The following is a 12,698-nucleotide window of genomic DNA, read 5'->3' on the forward strand; positions in this document are numbered from 1 at the left end:
CAGAATAAATAAATAATTATTATTATGCTATAATAACTATTTATTATAGAGTATTTATTTAGCCTACAAACTATATTTCCTGTTCGATGAATTTACAAAGGAAGAAAACCATATGTATTTGAATTGACTTAATTATTAACAACTGTTTCCTGCAAACTAGAATAGAAAACTAAAAATAAAACTAAGCAAAAACACATGTTATGTAAAACATTTACAGGTGAAGGTTATTAATATTAAAAGCTGTTTTTTTTTTTTGTTTTTACATTAATTTCATAACAAATTATATAAATTAATTTAAATTATTATATAAACGATAATTCGAGATGGACCAAATTTTTCACGTGAATAAAATAAAATAAATTTCCAATGAATAATTCATTATAACTGTCAGTGGAAAACTCTAATAAATAAACCAAAATGACTGATTGTATGTGAAAATTAACAATTGTTTCGGTGATGAAAAAATTCCCGAAAGACTTAGCAGATGGTTACTTGTTTGTTTTACTTGCGTCAATAAAACAAATAAATCATTGTTTTTATTCATATCGTCTAATAGATAGTAACACGAATAAAACAGATTCGCTACTACTTACGTTATTGGACGCGTTTGATGTTTTGTTGTGTCTATAATGAAATAGGTATTGATATTCATAAAATGGGTTGTTACAGATTGAATAAGATAAGCATTTTGTTTACGAAATACACATATTAGTCACTTAGTAAATGAATTGGAAATTTAATTATTAATTTTAAAGTAACGTTAATAATACAGGGAATTTTTATTTTTCTACAGTCCTTTTTTTGATCGGTTGTGAAATATCGTTTCTTATCTTAATTCATTAATATTTAAAATTTTTAAGAAAAATAATTACAGAAAAACTTGTTTTTTGGATTAATTAAAAAAAAATTCAATTCGAATTAAAAAAAACTGACAATACAGCTATGTACATTCCCGTCACGTGGCTGAAGCCGCTTTCCGGGAAAGTCGTGAAACTGTGGTTTGTTCTGATGTACGGCTTACATACAAATTGATTTAAAATATTAATAATTTCATATAAATATAATATTTTTAAGTTTATTTAATTCAATGATTCTAACTAAAGCATGCGCGCATACCGTATTTAATTCACGCGGATGTGACGGTAGTTACGGTGCCGGTCGATACTAACTAAATGTAATTTTACAACTCTACTCGCTTGTGCGGTTGACAGTGGCCGCAAGGCTTAATGCTCGAAGTACCGAGTCGACCAGGTGATCGAGTTCGAGACCTGGCCAGACCGAGTTACTTTTTTACACTTTAAATATTATTCATTGGACCACCGGGTTGGTCTAGTGGTGAACGTGTCTTCCCAAACCAGCTGATTTGGAAGTTCCAGCGTTCAAGTCCTAGTAAAGCATGTTATTTTTAAACGGATTTGAATACTAGATCGTGGATACCGGTGTTCTTTGGTGGTTGGGTTTCAATTAACAACACATCTCAGGAATGGTCGAACTGAGAATGTACAACACTACACTTCATTTACACTAATACTTATCATCCTCTTCATCCTCTGAAGAATTATCTAAACGGTAGTTACCGGAGGCTAAACAGGAAAAAGAAAGAAAGAAACATTATTCATTCATTTAATTCTACCGCTTACTTGTGACGGTATAACATAGCAGTCGATTACAACAGCTGTATTTCAGTGCTACACTAGCGCTTCTCATGGTGACAAGGGTATTATTTACGCAGTATGCCCACTTAGTCAATAGTTATGAACATTTTTTTTTGGTGAGGGTGGGATTTTGCAAAAACGTTTTTTTGCAAATTTTATTTTTATATTGTTAAGAAATGTACCTAAGAAAATTTGACTTTAATTAGGCGAAATCTGGAGATACTGAGGGTGACCTTGCTCTACAGCCTCATGGCCCCCTTGACTTTTTAATTTGAAAATTTAATAGCATTAATGCCCTACATATAGAAGTAATCTGACAAAGTTTTGACAAAATAGGTCCAGTAGTTTTGGAGATATAAGGTGGTTTAGAGGGCGACACCGAACACACACAGGTACATAGGAACATCCGGAAAATTTCATTTTTGGTATTTTGGGTTCCTTAGGTGTCAAAACGTCAAGATCCTGTGAAAAGCACATATTCCCAGACTGGACCGATTACAATACTTTCCCTTATAGAGCTATAGCTATCAACACGGGAAAGTAAAACTAAAAAATAACATGTTTATTGTTAATTTTTAACCAAAAATTCTTTGTTGTTCATTAGGAAACGATTTTGTTAAAAATAGTCGACTATTTTCTAAATAATGGTTTAAAATAATTTAATTTATTTTGATGTTTCGTATAGATTTTGTATAAATCCTAGATATTAACAAGAAATCTATATTTCATCATCTTTCAGTTTATTAAACATATACAGCTCTCGTACAAAGTGGATCTTATGATGACTTGATATACAGAGACTCTAATAGAAACTTTTCTCGTTGTTATTTGAATAACTTGTGCCAGGATAAGCTGTCGCAATACTATGATAACTACTATGATAAATACTAGAGATAAGCGTCTTTATGGTTCCCATGATTTTTAAAATTAATATTTTCCTCAATTGTTAATTTACTTATCAAAATGCAAATTTAAAAAAAATAATATTGTTGAAATAAAAATAACAAAGGAATAAAAAATAAGCGAAGTATGTGTATCTGAATTTCATAATTCAAAAAGTAAAAATAACAACATTGAACGAGAATATATAGCAGTAAAATAAATCGATTGTTTATGTTAACGCAAAACAATGGCATTAAATGTTTCTTTTGTATTAATTCATAACAGTGGAGAGAAGATCAAGTCAATAGTCAATAGAAAAATGAGGATAAAAACTTCTCTTTTTTACTGTTCATCTATTATTTTTTTTATGTCCTCGGGTATTCTATCTTAATTAGTATCAGTTTTTCAAGAAATCGTCCTGAAAATTTATTTTAATGAATTGAGAATAAACAGTTTGAAATTTTCATAGAACTTTTAAATAATCAAATTTGACTAAAATGGGTTAACGTTAATTCAGTGTTGTTATTATTATTAATTTCCTGTTTGTCATGAAATAAGTTGTTTTAATTATGATTAATAAAAAATTATATAATTAATTAAATTAATTATTAAAATTAATAAAAAATCTTTCGAAGATTTATTTCGTAAGACCGAATTATGTTGCAGTTTACTGAATTATTTTTTGGGTCTAATTTATTGTAACACTTTTCACCATAAATTGATTAAAAAAAAAAAAAATTGACTAAATAAAATCTTTAGCATTTATATAAACCCACATGTATGTATTAATATAATTTTAGATCTAAACAATTTATTAATCTATATATATAAAAATGTTAGTTCGTTTGTGTACGGCTTCAAAAACTCAAAATGTTCTGCACCGATTGAGCTCAAATTTTAGCAGATATATAACCCGCATCAAAGATTGTTTTCATCTATTTTTAATAAATCTATATATCTATTTTTAATTTTTACATTTTTAATTTGTAAATGTAAACAAAGGAAAACCAATCAGATCAATGCAAGATGGCCGCTGTCAAACACAACGACCAAATTTCATTGAATTATATTTAACAGCTTAAACATCTGTATTTTATAAACAAAAAACAAAAAAAACACCAAAACAAAAAGAAAAGCCACCAAGAAGGACAACCGCAGTTGGTGATGATATGAATGATTTATAGCGTATGAAAATGCCATGCCTGACCGGGATTCCAACTCGGAACCACTGCATTAAAGTCCGAGACGTTACCACTCGCGCCACGGAGGCCGGCAAACATGTTCGTTAGGAGCCGAATAAAAACACGACTTACCAATATGGCGTTGTGTGTCAAACCAATTTTATACGGACTATAATTACTTTTAATACGCGAAACCATTTGCAATGATTGCACATTAACCTCTTCAAAAATTATTCCTTTTGAACTATGCCACATTTTGATATCATTTTTTTCTATAACGGCTGGAATTCTTTTCATTTAATGATAAGAAGCGTTGTCGAAGACAATAACCGAATTCTCTTCCAAAGGACATAATACACCGCTAAACTATTTCTAAATAATTCAAATTCGTGTAATTTTTTTACGAATCGCGTTTTTATCAAAATGTCACCTTTTCTCAATTGACCTGCGGGATTTTGTTTTCTTTGGAGACCGTAATTCATTAGTAGATTCATACTCGAGAATCATGTTGTACACTGAAGCAGCACAACTTCTACTTACGTAAGCAGTTTATTAACATCTGAAATCAACGCAGTTTGATTATTCTGTAATTTGTAAGCATTTAAAATGATGTGTTTTTTTGCACGACTTAAGGGGTTATTTTCGCAGCCCACAAATCTCTATGTATAAAAATGTTAAGTTTGTTTATGTACGCTTCAAAAACTCAAAATGTTCTGCACCGATTGTGCTCAAATTTTAGCACGATATATAATCCGCATCAAAGATTGTTTTTATAAATTTTTCGCATCAGTTACATATCCGCGACGGAGAGAAAACAGTTTTTTTAACGGCCAGTTGTGTACCAGTGACCGCGCCATCTGCCGGACGCGAGGGGAACACTCGCCATACTAGCTAACGACAACCGCAATCACATGTGAAACAATACCTGTTCCCAATTACATTGTTTATTAACAAAAAAAAAAAACGTATCCACTTGCATCTGATTCAGATTATTATACAATCTGAATTAAATATCCACTTTAATCGAGGTACTTTTGTGTGATCGTGTCGTGATTGAGCTGCGCCTTTCACCAAGCTCTGAATTTATTATAAAACGACCAACAGTGGGATATATGTATTAATGACGCGTGCAACACTGTACATCCAAACCAAATTCGCGCATTATGCGCAATTAAATTGACTGCTTGCTTCCCTTCATCTCCCACAGAGTTATGGGAAAGATATCGATCGCATATGGCTGAGGATATTTTGCATAGGGTACGCCTAGAAAATACCAATATGACCATGGAATTTACAGAAGTCATTTACAACGAAGCATTGATAAATATCGAAGACAAGTGCTGAGCTATTGCAAATAAAGTTCTTAGTCAATTGGGAATGCCAGCACCCACCCGAGCTGCGATTGCTTCATTTGATGTGGATTTACGCCGTGAACAGAGTTACAACATTGATGATCTTCAATCATATGTCCAATCAAACATTCCAAATTAACGCGTGAACAGAAAGGCATTTATGATCGCATAATGCAAATGATAAATGACGGAGTTGGGGGGACCTTCTTCTTGGATGCGCCAGGAGAAACTGGGTAAACATTCCTCATTAGATTGATTCTAGCAACGGTTCGATCAAAAAATGACAATTATCCTGTTGCCGAATATTAATTAGCCAAAACTCTGCAACGGCACGCGACTTGCAGTTAAGAAATTGATGGATAACGTAGTGGAAGCAACGATTTTAACGGGGCCTTTCAAAGGTGAAGATATCCTCATTCCTCGAATACCCATTATCCCGACCGATACACCATTTTAATTTAAAAGATTGCAATTCCCAATTCGATTGGCATTTGCAATCACAATCAATAAAGCTCAAGGTCAATCTTTAGAATTGTGTGGTTTAGATTTAGATGCGGATTGCTTCTCATATGGGCAACTGTATGTTGCGTGTTCCTGAGTCGGCAAACCAGATAGCCTTTATATCTACGTAAACAGTGGAAAAACAAAAAAATATTGTATATCCACAAGTCTTGCAAAATTAAACTTCTATGAAACGTATGCTTTGTTTTGTTTCTCATTTCTCATCCATGCAACCACAATGTGCCACAGAGAAGCGTGGCGGGTAGAGCTAGTATTTTATAAATGTGATTCGCTGTTTTTCATTAAATTTCCTCAACATTTAAAAATAGATTTTTTAGAAAAATACTTTTAAAGTTACTAATTTTAAATTTCAGTTATAGTTATTTAAAACTAGTTCAAGTTCATATTTGTATTTCCGTAAAAAGTTTATATTCTAAAGAAGAATTAATAGAAAGTGATATGAATTGTAATCAAACATATATTTTAAATTTAGATAGAAAGGCTTGCGTTGATTAGTTAAATAAATTGATCAGAGGAATAATTAAAATTTTGTATCACTTATAAATAAGATTTGTATCACTTATAAGATTCAGTTTTTAAGAATCCAGCTAATGAAGCAAATGATAAACGAATATACAGATTTATATTATAAATATTAAGATTATCCGAATTATTATCATTACAATTTTAATTATGTTTCATTACGTTAATATCACCTCGGTTATTAAAGAAATTTGATTGTGAATGACGACGAAGTGATAAAGAATGAAAATCAGATAATTTTCATTCAGAGGAACAAGAGAAAAAAAATTCACGCAATTGAATTATTTGAGGACCAGAATTAGAGATGTTATCTGAAATATTGCCTGATATGCAACGCCGCTGACGTGTAGTTCTTGATAGTTATTACTCCTGCAGCAACTGGCAGTGTGCTTCTAGTGACATATAGCACGAATGCGAATGACTATTTCCAGTTTGTCCGCTCATTATAATGATTACTTCCAACAAATTTGCGAGAATGATTGCAGTATGTACTGGAATGATTAAATTTCTGGGCTACGTGTATATTGAATAGTTTTATGTGTGCGCCTGACTTTGACATCGTTAATGGTGTGCATTATCCTTGTAATTTTTTAAATATCCACAATATTGGGTACCGATATGAGGTCTATGAAAAGTAATGAAAATGGAATTTTATACTTATCAGATTATCATTTTAGATATTTATTCGATTAATTTACTTTTTAAATTTTTTTCTGTGCTAAGGTAAAGATAAATCGTATATTTTGAAAGTAAATTAACATATATGTTAAATTAATAGATTTAAAACACGACTTTTGCATTCAGTTATAAAATTAATCGCTTTTTTATAAATGTGGAATAATTTCGTAACAATTTTCTCTTTAATTTTTGGGATTATATTACAAAAACGTACAAATAAACAAAATAAAAACTGTGAAAGACATTAATATAAGCTGAAAATATATTTACACTTTAGTATGCGTAAAATATTTTATAGGATTTCTTTAAACGTTATGTATAAAATTTATTAAAAAAAAACCAACAAAAAATTGTAACTATATAAAATAATTGAAACGTTTGGTTGAGTAAATATTGAAGTAAAATTTTATTTTAGTTTATTTAAGAGGATAACAATCAAAATAACCTCCATTATTATTTAAACAAGCAGAAATATCTTTTACTAAAATAAATCTCATAAATATTAATATGAAAATTAAATTTCAATGAAATTAATTTTAAAATTAAAAGTAGATAAAAAAATGTAAAAATTAATAATGTAAGATACAAGGTTAAAAAAATTGCACGGTCTATATTGTATTTGGAATACTGCTTTATGACTCAACATCAGTGTTAGTTACGCATGACTATTCAACCCCTCTCATCAATTTTAATCTTCACCCTTCACTAGATTTCTCATCTATTAAATTGGCAACATTGCTAATAGAATGCCATGTTGTCATGTTACTCCCTTCCAAACATTTGTTATGTGGGAGGTGATGCTGTGTAGTTTAAATAAAAGATTACCCTCCTTGAGTTACTGTTCTACGGGCCATTAAAATTCGATGATGTAAAAAAAAAAAATCATTTTGGTTTTAGCAGTTACGGTAACGGTAATGTATTGTAATAAATATATTTACTCGTTGAACAACATCATTGTTTTATTTTCAGTGTCTATTAATACTTTTACTTCTTCATGTACTGTGTTTTGTGTTTTGTAGTCACGTGTAGCAAACAATTACTATATACTGTATCTATGTATGTAGGAATGACATTTGCGCGTTTACATATGATGAATGGTAGAGGTATCAAACGATCAGACATCCATCCGTAGGTATCAAACATTAATCCATAGGTGAACTACCAAGCAGGTAGACAGGCAGTAGTATGAATTCAGACTGGCAGTGCAGAACGGACATCATGGGAAGGCATGGCGGAAATGATTGCTTCCGTTAAGCCTTTTAGAACTGACTAATTTATATTTCCTGAACGTCCGACCCACCTCTAACTTCAGCGTCGGCGCATTTGTCTTGTTGCTAATCGTTTCCCTGTGTTTATCAAATTAAATTAATTGCTTACCAAAACAGATTTATCTCTTCTGTAAATAATTTACAGAGCGCTGCTCTGACAAAAGGTAATTTTAATTTTTGTTTATTCAACAATCTTTTTTATGACGTAGCTCTGCTGTATAGTGCCACACAATTATATCCAATTGGGACAAAATTATCTTTTATTCCAGCTGATACTAAAAAATACATTTATTAATCCAAATTTGAATATTATTGATAATATATAAATTTCGTATATTTCATTTTGTTTTATCAAAGTATATTAAATTAAATGAGGCTTTTTACTTAGCCGTCCTCCGTGGCTGAGTAGGTAGCGTCTCGGCATTTCTTGCGGTGATCCCGTGTTTGAATCCCGGTTAGGCATGGCATCTTTTCATACGCTACCAATTTCTACTGCGCGACGACCATAGCTGTTGATGTTCGCTCTTTCATAACAAAAAAGTAAAAAAAAATCCCTTATTTTAAATAATTTATTTCCATCGTTTTCTTACCCGTGGTTGTTGTATAAATAAGCATGAAGGTAGGCTCTGAAATTATGTACATAAATACGTGGGTGTTACTACGTACGTATTTATGCACGTAGAAAAGACGTGCGTATTTTCTGGAATTGTTACTTCTTTCACGTCTAATCTTGTAATGTTATATTATTTTAAGAAGATTGCCAATGATTTTTTTAAAAATAATGAAAAAATAGTTCATCTATGCTAACCACGACAGATTGCCTAGACAGCCTGCATGCTAATTTCCATATCAATTAGCCAGTAATTAATTGACCCAAAAAAACTGGATAGCAACAGCCAGCTTTTTAAAACTGATTGTTCGTGATTATATTGAACGACGAATCTGATTAAATAACTAAATTTCGTGAACCTATAGAAATTACGTCGTATCTAAAAATTTGACTAGTTATTTTAAACATTTTGACTATTTAAATAATTTCAAATATTACACTTCAGTAAAGTAGGTCTGGCTGAAAATAAAATCCTATCTTAAATTACGTAGTATTAATTTTATCGCCGGCCTTCGTGGCGCGAGTGGTGGCGTCTTGCCCTTCATTCGGAGGTCTCGGGTTTGAATCCCGGTCAGGCATGGCATTTTTACACACTCTACAAATTATTCATCTTATCCTCTGAAATAATATCTAACGGTGGTCCCAGAGGTTAAATAAAAAAATAAAAAAGTATTCATTTTACCGATTTGATAAAATAAAGATTGAAACAATGGATATTTGCAAGCAATGTAATAAGGAAGGAATTAAAATATTTTTTACATTATTTAAAAAAATGTAGAGAACTTTATAGTATCTGAAAGTTTAGTCTGCGTTTCATACTCCTTATCATTAAAACAATTTTATATTGTACCATTTTTTTTTGTTATCCAAAAAAGATTTGGCTACTACCAAAGACAATAATTGTACCTAAACATTCAAGAAATTTCGATAAAATACTTATTTTTTAAATTTATTTTACCAAGTTATATGGATTTTAGAATTAAAAAAATGTAAAACAAGCCAAAAAAGGAAAAAAATTGCAAACATTCTGTTAGTTTTTAGAACACAATACATCCAATTTTTCTGAAACCAAACTATAAACGTTTAAAATTAGTAATATTTGAATATTCCCATATAAAAAAAATTTCCTCTCTGTGAAAATATTTAGTGGTATTAATGTACACATAGCCCATGTTTATCTATTCACATTCAAAGTTTTACAAAATTTTGAATTTTTTTCAATTAGAGAATTTTGTTTGGCATATGGATGCTTTATATGAAATATAGATTTCCATATAAGATAGTAACTTATTTTTTTCTTATTTGTTATAATATAACTTTTTGTGACATTCTTTTTGGCCTGTGTGACCATATTTATGGATTTCGGAGAATAGATTTTATTTTATAAAATGTTTCTTAAAAATTACGTAATACAATTTTTTTGAATTTTTCTTAAAATTATAGATAATAAATAAAAATGAAAAGCATCAGGAAGGAAGAAGGTACAAATAATAGACTGCGTAGAAGGTTATGAAAACTAAAACAAATCTACATCCAGACTATAAAAGCTTGGACTGCCGTGAGAAGACCTACCCTAAGGCCGAACTATTACTGATTGATCGGTTAATTTTTTCTGATATCAATGTAATTACGAAGGAGCTTGTGGGATTTTTTTCATATAATGTATTTGCATCTATTTTTGTATTCGATTTATATCAAAGGGTTATAGCTATGCTAGATAATATTTTAGTTATAACATTTTTTCAACCACCGTGGCGAAGTGGTAGCGTCTTTGCTTTCCATTCGAAAAGATCGGATTTCGAATCCCAGTAGGTTTTGTAATATTCATTCGCTGCAAAATTTATTCCTTACCCCAATATATAGTAAAGCAGCTTTAATTGAGCATTATTTATACTATAATTTAGATCGTTAATAAATAATGAAAATAAATTCATACTTCAAATTTTACATACCATAAAATATAAAACTGTTTTGTTATTTGATAATAAGAATATCTACTTACAACAAAACATTTTTCTTTAATGTTTTTCTCCAGCTTTTCTAGATTTAGAAAGAAGGCATCTGACAGGAGTTTTATAATTGCAAGCTCTTCTTAATCCTAACTGATTATAGACGGTATAAAGATGATCCTAGTAAATGAAGCACCTATAACAAAAATTGTTAATAATAATAGTTAATATAGTTGTTAAAAAAAATACCTTTACAATAAAATTTTCTTAAGTTTATATTAAAAAATAAATCCAAAAGGCAATTCTAAATGTGGCAATTAAGATACTTCAGAAAAAACAAAAACTACATTGCCTAAGCGGAACCGATATTACTATCTCGATTTCCTAGATTACTTATAAGTCATTACTCTTAAGTAAACGTAATTTTAGTCAGTTTAGCTTCGTTGATTTTGAAGCTTCCTCGGTACTAAATGAAGTATATTTTTTTAAATATATCTCTGTCCTAACTGGAGCTTTTTGATCGTAATTGTTGAGATTTTAATTGAACGTCAAAATGTCAGACCAATTCGTGAAGGAGAGAAATTAGGGTAGCATGGCTATATAACTGACTGTCGACCGTGTGACAAGAATGACCATTCTACACTACCACAGTTGGCTGTTAGTACCAAGTAAAGTGTAGCAATTTAATACACTCACGAATCAGTCAATTAACGTTTGAACTTGTGGAGGCAATGGTGACTCTGCTTCCTCAGGCTTGATCTCGACAATAATCCGTCGTTGTCAATGTTTAGTGTTACGTTTTATTTGTAGCGGTAAGAATTGATCCAACGGACTGAAAAATTAGTGCCGGCTGAACCAGTGATTGGCAAATGGAAATATTAGTGAGTGAAGGGTCCTAAATGTTCCTCTATCCACGATAAAACGGTGAATAATAAGGAGGATTTCCTGTACCTTCCAATGTGATGCTTCCAACTGATGCTGCTATCGTCAAGTTTGGTATTGCCTGCGGTTGCGATTATCACACTTAAAGATATTCCGGTGACTTCAGTTTCGCAATCAGAGTAAACTGGGTGGCGCTTGTCAAGTCATGACCGACTTATAGGGTCACGTTAATGTTCCGTCATTGATGGATGCGCATTTTTTAAACCATAATTGTTAGAAAAGAAGAAAAGTGTAATAGTTTTGATTTTTTAATTAAATTACGTAAAACATATTTGAAACCATATTTTTTTATCTTTTGGTAAATATTACTAATATAGAAATAAATTAAATGACGTTTATTAATGTTTTTATAAATAAAATAAAAACAAACATTAATTAAATTATATAATTTACACCATTGTTTATTTTTACACAAATCTTTTTTGCATCTTAATTTAATGTTATTTCCAACAATTTTATTGTTTTGGGAGAGCATAGGATTTAGAAAATCTGACTAAAATTTGATTTTCAAAACTGGTACCAAACAAGAAAAAATATACAGGAAATTCGAAAACCTTTCCGATACGATAATAAAAACAAGAATTAGATTCAACTGCCGCATCAAATGCATGAACCAAAATAGACTGATTAAACAGATTTTCAAATTCTGCATGAACAGAAAAATCCCAAAAAAGTGGTTAAAAAACTACGAAAAATGTAAGAACTAAAAATTCACGAAAACATTACTGACAGACAAAAGAAAGAACGACATTGAAAAGCGAAGAAATCGGATTTCAAGAAAAACGTTTCAGCCAAAAGGGGATCCAAGATATCAGAAGAAAAAAGGAAAGCCACGTAATAAAGTATGTTTGAAAAAGATGAAAGAACAAGTCACACAGAAATAAGTTAATCTAACGTACCCTAGGCGGGTAAATTCGAAAAAACAACGTGTTTTTGGTTATTTGAAGAAAATAGCTCAGGATTGTTTATTTAATTTGTTTTATAATTTTTACCGTTATTTTTTTATTTCACTTCAATTCCATTTTAAATACTATGATGTATTCTGATAATTAATTTCATTACTAGCAAACCAATTTTTTAAGGAGTAATCTCATGTTAGAAATTCATTTTATCATTACTGTGAATTCTAATGTCATG

At 30.5% G+C, this 12,698-nt stretch overlaps 1 protein-coding gene and 1 long non-coding RNA gene across 4 annotated transcripts in view; one reads left to right on the forward strand and one right to left on the reverse strand.

The window, feature by feature from the left end:
* The window catches only part of LOC142320538 (uncharacterized), a 505,330-nt gene that overhangs the window by 135,424 nt on the left and 357,208 nt on the right, over positions 1-12,698 (forward strand). The window lies entirely within an intron of this gene.
* LOC142320539 (uncharacterized) overlaps positions 1-12,698 on the reverse strand; it is a 216,127-nt gene that overhangs the window by 90,934 nt on the left and 112,495 nt on the right. For both annotated transcript variants that reach the window (XR_012755428.1, XR_012755429.1), the window contains one exon: positions 10,673-10,815. This is a non-coding gene — a long non-coding RNA (uncharacterized LOC142320539). The remainder of the gene's footprint in view (positions 1-10,672; positions 10,816-12,698) is intronic.

Source organism: Lycorma delicatula, chromosome 2 (assembly GCF_047948215.1).
Source record: "Lycorma delicatula isolate Av1 chromosome 2, ASM4794821v1, whole genome shotgun sequence".
NCBI classification, from domain to species: Eukaryota; Metazoa; Arthropoda; class Insecta; order Hemiptera; family Fulgoridae; genus Lycorma; species Lycorma delicatula.